At 60.9% G+C, this 12500-nt stretch overlaps 2 non-coding genes across 2 annotated transcripts; both read left to right on the top strand.

Annotated features, from left to right (window-relative positions):
- The first annotated feature begins 8136 nt into the window (after positions 1 to 8136).
- Positions 8137 to 9951, top strand: LOC142794580 (small subunit ribosomal RNA). Its single transcript, XR_012892463.1, has one exon. It is a non-coding gene; the product is annotated as a small subunit ribosomal RNA (ribosomal RNA).
- A 1719-nt stretch (positions 9952 to 11670) lies between these two features.
- On the top strand, positions 11671 to 11823 carry LOC142794584 (5.8S ribosomal RNA). The gene has a single exon (XR_012892464.1). It is a non-coding gene; the product is annotated as a 5.8S ribosomal RNA (ribosomal RNA).
- The last annotated feature ends 677 nt before the right edge of the window (positions 11824 to 12500 follow it).

Raw genomic sequence — 12500 nt, 5'->3', positions numbered from 1 at the left:
CCCCGGCAGACGCGGTTTTCGCGCCGCCCCGGCTGACGCGGTTTTTGCCGCCCCGGCTGACGCAGTTCGGACTTAGCACTTTTCGGCTGTGCCTGGCTGGCGGCCCACTCACTCGATCGCCATGTCTGTTTGCCACAGTTTTCCCGGTGGTGCCGCACCCGGGCTCGCCCCGGCTGACGCGGTTTCGTGCCGCCCCGGCAGACGCGGTTTTCGCGCCGCCCCGGCTGACGCGGTTTCGTGCCGCCCCGGCAGACGCGGTTTTTTGCCGCCCCGGCTGACGCAGTTCGGACTTGGCACTTTTTGGCTGAGCCTTGCTGGCGGCCCACTCACTCGATCGCCATGTCTGTTTGCCACAGTTTTCCCGGTGGTGCCGCACCCGGGCTCGCCCCGGCAGACGCGTTTTTTTTTTCTTTCGCCCCGGCTGACGCAGTTTTCGCGCCGCCCCGGCAGACGCGGTTTTCGCGCCGCCCCGGCAGACGCGGTTTTTTGCGCCGCCCCGGCTGACGCAGTTCGGACTTGGCACTTTTTGGCTGAGCCTGGCTGGCGGCCCACTCACTCGATCGCCATGTCTGTTTGCCACAGTTTTCCCGGTGGTGCCGCACCCGGGCTCGCCCCGGCTGACGCAGTTTTCGCGCCGCCCCGGCTGACGCGGTTTCGTGCCGCCCCGGCAGACGCGGTTTTTTGCGCCGCCCCGGCTGACGCGGTTTTTTGCCGCCCCGGCTGACGCAGTTCGGACTTGGCACTTTTCGGCTGTGCCTGGCTGGCGGCCCACTCACTCGATCGCCATGTCTGTTTGCCACAGTTTTCCCGGTGGTGCCGCACCCGGGCTCGCCCCGGCAGACGCGTTTTTTTTTTTTTCTTTCGCCCCGGCTGACGCAGTTTTCGCGCCGCCCCGGCTGACGCGGTTTCGTGCCGCCCCGGCAGACGCGGTTTTTTGCGCCGCCCCGGCTGACGCGGTTTTTGCCGCCCCGGCTGACGCAGTTCGGACTTAGCACTTTTTGGCTGAGCCTGGCTGGTGGCCCACTCACTCGATCGCCATGTCTGTTAGCCACAGTTTTCCCGGTGGTGCCGCACCCGGGCTCGCCCCGGCTGACGCAGTTTTCGCGCCGCCCCGGCTGACGCGGTTTCGTGCCGCCCCGGCAGACGCGGTTTTCGCGCCGCCCCGGCTGACGCGGTTTTTGCCGCCCCGGCTGACGCAGTTCGGACTTAGCACTTTTCGGCTGTGCCTGGCTGGCGGCCCACTCACTCGATCGCCATGTCTGTTTGCCACAGTTTTCCCGGTGGTGCCGCACCCGGGCTCGCCCCGGCTGACGCAGTTTTCGCGCCGCCCCGGCTGACGCGGTTTCGTGCCGCCCCGGCAGACGCGGTTTTCGCGCCGCCCCGGCTGACGCGGTTTCGTGCCGCCCCGGCAGACGCGGTTTTTTGCCGCCCCAGCTGACGCAGTTCGGACTTAGCACTTTTTGGCTGAGCCTTGCTGGCGGCCCACTCACTCGATCGCCATGTCTGTTTGCCACAGTTTTCCCGGTGGTGCCGCACCCGGGCTCGCCCCGGCAGACGCGTTTTTTTTTTTCTTTCGCCCCGGCTGACGCAGTTTTCGCGCCGCCCCGGCAGACGCGGTTTTCGCGCCGCCCCGGCAGACGCGGTTTTTTGCGCCGCCCCGGCTGACGCGGTTTTTTGCCGCCCCGGCTGACGCAGTTCGGACTTGGCACTTTTTGGCTGAGCCTGGCTGGCGGCCCACTCACTCGATCGCCATGTCTGTTTGCCACAGTTTTCCCGGTGGTGCCGCACCCGGGCTCGCCCCGGCTGACGCAGTTTTCGCGCCGCCCCGGCTGACGCGGTTTCGTGCCGCCCCGGCAGACGCGGTTTTTTGCGCCGCCCCGGCTGACGCGGTTTTTTGCCGCCCCGGCTGACACGGTTCGGACTTTGCACTTTTCGGCTGTGCCTGGCTGGCGGCCCACTCACTCGATCGCCATGTCTGTTTGCCACAGTTTTCCCGGTGGTGCCGCACCCGGGCTCGCCCCGGCAGACGCGTTTTTTTTTTTTTTTCTTTCGCCCCGGCTGACGCAGTTTTCGCGCCGCCCCGGCTGACGCGGTTTCGTGCCGCCCCGGCAGACGCGGTTTTTTGCGCCGCCCCGGCTGACGTGGTTTTTGCCGCCCCGGCTGACGCAGTTCGGACTTTGCACTTTTTGGCTGAGCCTGGCTGGCGGCCCACTCACTCGATCGCCATGTCTGTTTGCCACAGTTTTCCCGGTGGTGCCGCACCCGGGCTCGCCCCGGCAGACGCGTTTTTTTTTTTTCCTTCGCCCCGGCAGACGTGGTTCCCCCCCCCCCCTCCGTCTTTCTTTTTGTTTTTTTTTTTCGCCGCGGCTGAAGTGGATTTTTCGGTGCCTCGACGCCCCGGTAGTCGCGGTTTTTCCGTTTCCGCACGGCCCCGGCTGACGCTGCTCGGTCACAGTCGCCTTTTGTGGTGATTGCAGACTTCTTGAGCGCGGGTGTTTTTTTTTTTTGTTGTTGTTGTTGTTTTATTACGCATTCGCTCCAGCAGACGCTGTTTAGACTTTTTGTTTCCTCTTTTATCCTGCGACGAGGTGACGAGGTTTATTCGGTGCCCCGCCGCCCCGGCTGAAGTGATTTTTCCTGTCCCGTGCCGCCCCGGCTGACGCGGTTGGGACTTCGCGTTTGTTCGGCCGCCACGGGTTTTGGCGCACTCGCTCGGTTGCTTGTTGTTGCCACTTGTTGCGAACCCAGGTTTCTTGAGCGAGCGCGGGCGTTTTTTCTTCCTTTCTTTCTTTGTTCTATGTGTTAGCGAATCGGCCTTTAATATCACACGAGGACTCACAACCAACAATTTTCAGTTTGAAGTGTAAAAAATCTGCAGGTGTTGACGTAACTGACTTGCCCCGTACCCTTGAGTACATCCATGAAGTTCTCGTAGTACTACTAAATCGCATTATTCCAAGTGGAGAAATTCCCATAAACTTGCAAACCTCTACACGAAAATCGGTGCGCGTGATAAAGTTGAAAATTATCGTCCGATATCAAATGTGCCTTCTATAACACAAATTCTAGGAAAAAAAAAAAAAAACACTTGTTCGCCGTTTTCTGCGCCGTGACTGGCAGCACTCCGGCGAAGCGAAACGGGGTCGATTCGAGCACGATATCGGCGTCTTTCGACGTGCTCGCCGGCGACCGTCGCACGAGTACGTCGCACGAGCGCGTCTGCCGGGGCGCCGTTTGCGAAGCCGACGCAAAAGTGGGAACCGCCGCTCGGATGATCGCCGCTTTCGGCAGAGTGAGTGTTGGCACTCCGGGGAAGCGAAACAGCGTGAATGCGCCCACGAAATCGGCGTATTTTGAAGTGCCCGCCGGCGACCGTCGCACGAGTACGGTAAACCGCGTCAGCCGGGGCGTAGTTCGGGACGCCGACGAAAAAGTGGGAAGCGCAACTCGGATCTTCGCCGTTTTTGCAGGAGTGAGTGGCGGCCCTCCTGCGAGACCAAGAAGCATCGATTCGTGCACGAATTCGGCGCCTTTCGACGTGATCGCCGGCGACCGTCGCTCGAGTAGGGCAAACCGCGTCTGCCGGGGCGGGCTTCGGGACGCCGATGCGAAAGTGGGAAACGCTGCTCGGATGTTCGCCGTTTTTGGCCGAGTGAGTGCTGGCACACGGGCGAAGCCAAACGGGGCCGATTACGGCACGATATCGGCGTCTTTCGACGTGCCCGCCGGCGACCGTCGCACGAGTACGGTAAACCGCGTCAGCCCGGGCGGAGTTCGGGACGCCGATGCGAAAGTGGAGAACGCCGCTCGGATCTTCGCCGTTTTTGGAGGAGTGAGTGGCGGCACTCCGGAGAAGCCAAGGAGCGCCAATTAGCGCACGATATCGGCGTCTTTCGACGCGCTCGCCGGCGACCGTCGCACGAGTAGGGCAAACCGCGTCTGCCGGGGCGGGGTTTACGACGCCGACGCAAAAGTGGGAACCGCCGCTCGGATGTTGGCCGTTTTTGGCAGAGTGAGTGCTGGCACTCCGGCGACGCGAAAGAGCGCGAATGCGCCCACGAAAGTGGCGTATTTGGACGTGCGTGACGGCGACCGCTGCAGGAGTACGAAAAACCACGTCAGCCGGGGCGAGCGACACACGGCGGTCTGGGTGCTTATCGCTGCTATTATAGGGGCACCCCGGCAGACGCAGAAAAAAAAAAAAAAATTTTCGACCTTCTTTTTTGCTGGTCGAGCTCGGGTAACCCAGGTCGCAATGGGAGCCGCGCACGAAAGCGGCGTCGCGAGACGCGTTCGCGGTCGCTAGTCGCACGAGCTCGGCAACCGCGTCAGCCGGCGCGGAGTTCGGGATGCCGACGGCTAAGTGGGTACCGCTGCTCGGATGTTCGCCGTTTTTGGCCGAGTGAGTGCTGGCACTCCGGTGAAGCCAAGGAGCGCCAATTCGTGCACGATATCGGCGTCTTTCGACGTGCCCGCCGGCCACCGCCGCACGAGTACGGCAAACCGCGTCTGCCGGGGCGGGGTTCGCGACGCGTACGCAATAGTGGGAACCGTCGCTCGGATGTTCGTCGTCTTTGGCCGAGCGAGTGCTGGCACTCCGGCGAAGCGAAACGGGGCCGATTCGGGCACGATATCGGCGTATTTCGACGTGCTCGCCGGCGACCGTCGCACGAGTACGGCAAAGCGCGTCTGCCGGGGCGAGGTTTGCGACGCCGACGAAAAAGTGGGAAGCGCCGCTCGGATCTTCGCCGTTTTTGCAGGAGTGAGTGGCGGCCCTCCTGCGAGACCAAGAAGCATCGACTCGCGCACGATATCGGTGTCTTTCGACGTGCCCGCCGGCCACCGCCGCACGAGTACGGCAAACCGCGTATGCCGGGGCGGGGTTGGCGACGCCGACGCAAAAGTGGGAACCGCCACTAGGATGTTCGCCGTTTTTGGCAGAGTGAGTGCTGGCACTCCGGCGAAGCGAAAGAGCGCGAATGCGCCCACGAAAGTGGCGTGTTTGGACGTGCTTGACGACGACCACCGCAGGAAAACGAAAAACCACGTCAGCCGGGGCGAGCGACCCATGGCGGTCTGGGTGCTTATCGCTGCTATTATAGGGGCACCCCGGCAGACGCAAAAAAAAAAAAAAAATTTTTTTTCGACATTCTTTTTTGCTCGTCGACCTCGGGTGACCCAGGTCGCAGTGGGAGCCGCGCACGAAAGCGGCGTCGCGAGACGGCTTCGCGGTCGCTAGTCGCACGAGCTCGGCAACCGCGTCTGCCGGGGCGGAGTTCGGGACGCCGACGGCTAAGTGGGAACCGCCGCTCGGATGTTCGCCGTTTGTGGCCGAGTGAGTGCTGGCACTCCGGCGAAGCCAAACGGGGCCGATTCCGGCACGATATCGGCGTCTTTCTACGTGCTCGCCGGCGACCGTCGCACGAGTACGGCAAAGTGCGTCTGCCGGGGCGGGGTTTGCGACGCGTACGCAATAGTGAGAACCGTCGCTCGGATGTTCGTCGTCTTTCGCCGAGCCAGTGCTGGCAATCCGGCGAAGCCGAACGGAGCCGATTCGGGCACGATATCGGCGTCTTTCCACGTGCTCGCCGGCGACCGTCGCACGAGTACGGTAAACCGCGTCAGCCGGGGCGGAGTTCGGGACGCCGATGCGAAAGTGGGAAGCGCCGCTCGGATCTTCGCCGTTTTTGGAGGAGTCAGTGGCGGCACTCCGGTGAAGCCAAGGTGCGCCAATTCGCGCACGATATCGGCGTCTTTCGACGTGCCCGCCGGCCACCGTCGCACGAGTACGGCAAACCTCGTCTGCCGGGGCGGGGTTTGCGACGCCGACGCAAAAGTGGGAACCGCCGCTCGGATGTTCGCCGTTTTTGGCAGAGTGAGTGCTGGCACTCCGGCGAAGCGAAAGAGCGCGAATGCGCCCACGAAAGTGGCGTGTTTGGACGTGCTTGACGACGACCACCGCAGGAAAACGAAAAACCACGTCAGCCGGGGCGAGCGACCCATGGCGGTCTGGGTGCTTATCGCTGCTATTATAGGGGCACCCCGGCAGACGCAAAAAAAAAAAAAAATTTTTTTCGACATTCTTTTTTGCTCGTCGACCTCGGGTGACCCAGGTCGCAGTGGGAGCCGCGCACGAAAGCGGCGTCGCGAGACGGCTTCGCGGTCGCTAGTCGCACGAGCTCGGCAACCGCGTCTGCCGGGGCGGAGTTCGGGACGCCGACGGCTAAGTGGGAACCGCCGCTCGGATGTTCGCCGTTTGTGGCCGAGTGAGTGCTGGCACTCCGGCGAAGCCAAACGGGGCCGATTCCGGCACGATATCGGCGTCTTTCTACGTGCTCGCCGGCGACCGTCGCACGAGTACGGCAAAGTGCGTCTGCCGGGGCGGGGTTTGCGACGCGTACGCAATAGTGAGAACCGTCGCTCGGATGTTCGTCGTCTTTCGCCGAGCCAGTGCTGGCACTCCGGCGAAGCCGAACGGAGCCGATTCGGGCACGATATCGGCGTCTTTCCACGTGCTCGCCGGCGACCGTCGCACGAGTACGGTAAACCGCGTCAGCCGGGGCGGAGTTCGGGACGCCGATGCGAAAGTGGGAAGCGCCGCTCGGATCTTCGCCGTTTTTGGAGGAGTCAGTGGCGGCACTCCGGTGAAGCCAAGGTGCGCCAATTCGCGCACGATATCGGCGTCTTTCGACGTGCCCGCCGGCCACCGTCGCACGAGTACGGCAAACCTCGTCTGCCGGGGCGGGGTTTGCGACGCCGACGCAAAAGTGGGAACCGCCGCTCGGATGTTCGCCGTTTTTGGCAGAGTGAGTGCTGGCACTCCGGCGAAGCGAAAGAGCGTGAATGCGCCCACGAAAGTAGCGTATTTGGACGTGCTTGACGGCGACCGCCGCAGGAGTACGAAAAACCACGTCAGCCGGGGCGAGCGACCCACGGCGGTCTGGGTGCTTATCGCTGCTATTATAGGGGCACCCCGGCAGACGCAGAAAGAAAAAAAAAAATGGGGACATGGCGTGCGTCACCGTGCGGCTTCGCAGCGTTGCCGAAGTCGCCGAGCCCTTCGACTGAGCCGAACGGCGGACAGGGAACGTTGGTCGGCCGTTCTAACCTGTCGGTGCCACGCCGAGACGTCGTTAAGGAAAACCGCGTCGTGGGCCTCTACGACGCCGTCGAGTCGTTGTACGTTTGGTGTCCAGCGTGTCGGCGGCGAGTAGCGGACACGTCGTTCACGACTTCGGTCTTTCGCAGTCGACGCGAACTTGCGGAGAGTCGTGGTGCCTCACGTTTTCGGCAGAAACCGCGGCGGAATTTTCCCGTGCGTGCGCGCACGACCTCGGTGCTGTGCCGTCAGCGTAGTGTTGCACAAACTCGTGGCCTACCCAAGGTGCGGTACGTTTGCGGCCGTATCCTCGGTGGGAATTTCGTGAGTAGGGTCGCAAATTCTACGACCTCGGCGGGTTTGAGAGCGACGTAGACTTGTGGCACGCTCAACATGCCACACGTTTCGGGGCACACCCGCGGTGAAATTTTCTCGAGTACGCTCGTATTAGGGCCCAAGGAGGTCTGGGTACTTATCGCTGCTATTATGTGGGGGTTCTCGTGAGCGGCGTACGCGAAAGCGACCGGGTGTCTGATATGCGGCGGGCTTCGGCCTCGTCAAGCGTGTCCTCGGGTCTGCTCCAGGGGAATCCACGGCAGTCGTCTGCAGCCTCATCCGCTTGATGCGTTAGGGGCTGGTTGTCGGACGGTGCCGTTTTACCACGATATCGAGGTGTGTTCCGTGTCGTCCTCGGGCGATTCAGATGCGAAAGCGCCGAAGACGCGGGCGTGACCCGTCGTCTGGCGGCTTTGCAGTCTCGGCTCCGTTGCTAGTTCCGGCCGGTCCACCGACAGTGCAGCGGGCTTGGGCAACCCGCACGGCGCGACCGAGTCGATGCAACGAAAAAGAGCGAGCATGAACGTGCTTCTTGCCGCACGGCTCCCACTCGTCTTTCGGGAAGGTTGTGCCGTAGCGAGCTCGAACGCCGTCATCTCGGAGTGCAAAATAAGCGTGTTGGGGCGCCTGAAGGTGGCCTCCGCCGCACACAGACTGCGTCCGGCCCGCCGAGGGCGAGGACGGACGCGCAGTCGAACGATTACCTGGTTGATCCTGCCAGTAATCATATGCTTGTCTCAAAGATTAAGCCATGCATGTCTAAGTACATGCCGAAATAAGGCGAAACCGCGAATGGCTCATTAAATCAGTTATGGTTCCTTAGATCGTTTCTTCCTACTTAGATAACTGTGGCAATTCTAGAGCTAATACATGCAGTGAGCCTGGAGCCCTTTGGGTAACGGGTGCTTTTATTAGACCAAGATCGATCGGGTTTCGGCCCGTATTGTGTGGTGACTCTGGATAACTTTGTGCTGATCGCATGGCCACGAGCCGGCGACGTTTCTTTCAAGTGTCTGCCTTATCAACTTTCGATGGTAGGTTACTTGCTTACCATGGTTGTTACGGGTAACGGAGAATCAGGGTTCGATTCCGGAGAGGGAGCCTGAGAAACGGCTACCACATCCAAGGAAGGCAGCAGGCGCGCAAATTACCCACTCCCGGCACGGGGAGGTAGTGACGAAAAATAACAATACGGGACTCTTTTGAGGCCCCGTAATTGAAATGAGTACACTCTAAATCCTTTAACGAGGATCAATTGGAGGGCAAGTCTGGTGCCAGCAGCCGCGGTAATTCCAGCTCCAATAGCGTATACTAAAGCTGCTGCGGTTAAAAAGCTCGTAGTTGGATCTCAGTTCCAGACGAGTAGTGCATCTACCCGATGCGACGGCTCGGACTGAACATCATGCCGGTTCTTTCTTGGTGCACTTCATTGTGTGCCTCGAGATGGCCGGTGCTTTTACTTTGAAAAAATTAGAGTGCTCAACGCAGGCGAGTCGCCTGAATAAACTTGCATGGAATAATAGAACAAGACCTCGTTTCTGTTCTGTTGGTTTTTGGAATACGAGGTAATGATTAAGAGGGACGGACGGGGGCATTCGTATTGCGGCGCTAGAGGTGAAATTCTTGGACCGTCGCAAGACGAACTACTGCGAAAGCATTTGCCAAGAATGTTTTCATTGATCAAGAACGAAAGTCAGAGGTTCGAAGGCGATCAGATACCGCCCTAGTTCTGACCATAAACGATGCCAACCAGCGATCCGCCTGAGTTACTCAAATGACTCGGCGGGCAGCTTCCGGGAAACCAAAGTATTTGGGTTCCGGGGGAAGTATGGTTGCAAAGCTGAAACTTAAAGGAATTGACGGAAGGGCACCACCAGGAGTGGAGCCTGCGGCTTAATTTGACTCAACACGGGAAAACTTACCCGGCCCGGACACTGGGAGGATTGACAGATTGAGAGCTCTTTCTTGATTCGGTGGATGGTGGTGCATGGCCGTTCTTAGTTGGTGGAGCGATTTGTCTGGTTAATTCCGATAACGAACGAGACTCTAGCCTATTAAATAGGTGCGGGGTTCCCAGCACCTTACAACCTTCTTAGAGGGACAAGCGGCTCCTAGCCGCACGAAACAGAGCAATAACAGGTCTGTGATGCCCTTAGATGTCCGGGGCCGCACGCGCGCTACACTGAAGGAAGCAGCGTGTCTTTATCCCTGTCTGAAAAGACTGGGTAACCCGTGGAACTTCTTTCGTGATTGGGATAGGGGCTTGCAATTGTTCCCCTTGAACGAGGAATTCCCAGTAAGCGCGAGTCATAAGCTCGCGTTGATTACGTCCCTGCCCTTTGTACACACCGCCCGTCGCTACTACCGATTGAATGATTTAGTGAGGTCTTCGGACCGATGTCCGGCGCGGCCTTTCGGTTGCGCCGGTCTGTTGGAAAGATGACCAAACTTGATCATTTAGAGGAAGTAAAAGTCGTAACAAGGTTTCCGTAGGTGAACCTGCGGAAGGATCATTAACGGATTGTGAAGGGTGAGCGCCTCAGCTGCGTCTGCGCCCGACACTTTCTGCCGCTGACCCCGTTTGGACGCGGGGTCGGCTTTTCCCCACGGGGCTGCCTGAATGTGGAGCGGCACCCCGTGACAAATTGTTGCGCCCAGCGGACGCCAACACCGCGACCTTGGACGGTCGGCCAGGTGGCGGACGCGGGTACAAACGGCGCAACGCACTCATAGGTCGGCTTTCGACCCGCCACTGCACCGTGGCTCGAAGCGCTCGAAATGCGCGACCCGACCGCTGCGGGACCGCCTAGTACTGTAAACAGGAGCGGCGGAGCGCGAACGGCGAGTCGTGGTTACGTCGGTAGAAGGCGAGGCTGCGCGTTCCCGAAACGCCAGCCGAGTGCCCTCCCGACCGTTCGAGCGTGCAAGAACGAGACCCGACAATCGCGCGGCGACTGCCAAGTACGAGAGGAACGGCACAAGCGTCGGCGGTCGGTCAAGGAACTGGCGATGTGACGGGTCCGCTGTGCACCAGTGCATACCGTCCCGCCGTCCGCGGCAAGCGCCTCCGCGTCCTCGGGTGACGGAGGCTGCCGGTCGGTTCTTGCAGGCGAGGGATCTCGCTGGCACCGGTTCGCGTTGACGCGCGGCCGGTCATGGCACGGCGATGCGACGGCCGAGGTGCGCAGTACTCGATGGAGGAACCGCACGCTCCGATGACCGTCCCGCCCTCCGCGGCGTATGCGTACCGACCGTAATGGTTGCAGCAGCGCCGGCCGGCTTTTGAATTCGCCACACGAAACACGGTGCGAGATCGCGGTTAGGGGAGCGTCGACGTTGCCAGGCGTTTTGCTTGCTGCCGAGGGAAAGGCGGCACGGCCACGTCGCGCTCGTCGCGATTAGCGGGTCTGCGCGCTTTGGGAAGGTGCCGCAACGACTTGCCGAAAGAGGAAGCACGGAAGAACGAGGGACTTGGACGTCCCGACAATTGAACGCACTTGCGGCCAGGCCCTTGCTGGCTTCGTTCTTCCGCCTCGAGTAGGCTCGTACGCGGCTCCGGCGCCGAAAGTGGTCCTTGGCACCGACTTCGGTGGACGTGGGAAGTGCCGCGCAAGTACGGCGCGCCTGGCTCCACCTGTTGGCTAAAGTAGGCAGCCGGATCGGCATTTTGGTGTGCGGTGGCAAACCGTGGATGCGAAAAAAGCTTGTGCGATTTCGTGGAACAAAAAGCGGGGGTCCCCCTTTTTATGCGGAGGAGACCGACCCGCCCGCCGTGGTGAACCGCGACGCCACGGTAAAAACGGGAGAGGCTTGTCGATGGGACCGTGCATCCCGCGCTCCACGGAGGCCGGGAGGCGGCCGCCCGAGGAAATGTGTAGCCGTCGAGGCCCGCATCTGCGTGCACTCTTATCCAAATGGGTGTACCGCAGGCATTTTCTGGTTAGGCGGGCCAATGAGAGCGAGCACACAACGATACCTACGGGTCCGGCTTGGAGAACCGGCTTCGACGCCTCCCGAGTATTTATAGAGGGGTGGACCACGAAAGCACTCGCAAGTAGCGGAAGCGAAACGCCGTCCGAAACACACCGTTTGCTCGATTTGCGGCAGCCGAAAAAGGCGCGGCAGAGTTTTGGAGTCCAAGCGTGCGCTGAAAAGCGCCCTTCTTGGCCACTGTTTGGCCGAGTGCCAGAAACGTTTGGTTTTGACTGTACGGAATTGAACAAACACTTTTTCACGACTCTAAGCGGTGGATCACTCGGTTCTCGGGTCGATGAAGAACGCAGCCAGCTGCGAGACTTGGTGTGAATTGCAGGACACACTGAGCACTGATTCTTTGAACGCACATTGCGGCCTTGGGTCTTCCCTTGGCTTCGTCTGTCTGAGGGTCGGATCACATATCAAGAGAGCCTTCGGCGCACAAGGGAACGTGAGCCGTCGACTCGTTTTGACCGCGTCGGCAACACGGACAGCACGCTGAACACCTCACAGCGAGCGCCAACAGCGGCCACTCAAGGGCGAGACGGTGGCGACCGTCGTGCCAGAGCCCAACCGAAACGGGGGCGACCGACTGCATTGAGGATGTGGCACCTCGTTGAGACCGCCGCAGGACTTCGAGTCGGAAGGAAGCCTGCAGGGAAAGTGCGGTCGAGGTTGCGTACTCCTCTCTGCGACCGGGCGCGCAAGAGCTGCGAGAGCCACGGACGCGCAACTTTAACGCACGGTAAACACGAGGAGCGAAAGCCGGCCAGCAAAGCTTCTCCAGCCGTGCGCAAAGTGCGCGAGATCGCAGCCTTGCGTTGCGCTTGTTGCCCTCGAAGTAAGCAGGGTGTCCCGTAGACCGGGCGCTCGAACACGCTGCGGGGCCGTGCCTCCTCCAGGCTTTGCCGCGCGAACAGGGAACGTTCGCGCGCAAAGCGCAGGGAGGTGAGGAGGCTGCGCCCGACGTTTGCGGTTCGCTGCGTACGCGGTTGATGCGGAGAGCACGGCGCGACGACTTGCCGCGAAGCGGAAAAAGTCTCCCGCACGAGTTGGCGAAACGTTGGCGAAGCTTAAGGCGTTCTCGTCG

This window comes from Rhipicephalus microplus, unplaced genomic scaffold (genome assembly GCF_043290135.1).
Source record: "Rhipicephalus microplus isolate Deutch F79 unplaced genomic scaffold, USDA_Rmic scaffold_460, whole genome shotgun sequence".
In the NCBI taxonomy this organism is placed as follows: domain Eukaryota; kingdom Metazoa; phylum Arthropoda; class Arachnida; order Ixodida; family Ixodidae; genus Rhipicephalus; species Rhipicephalus microplus.
This window is presented reverse-complemented; position numbering and strand designations above follow the sequence as displayed.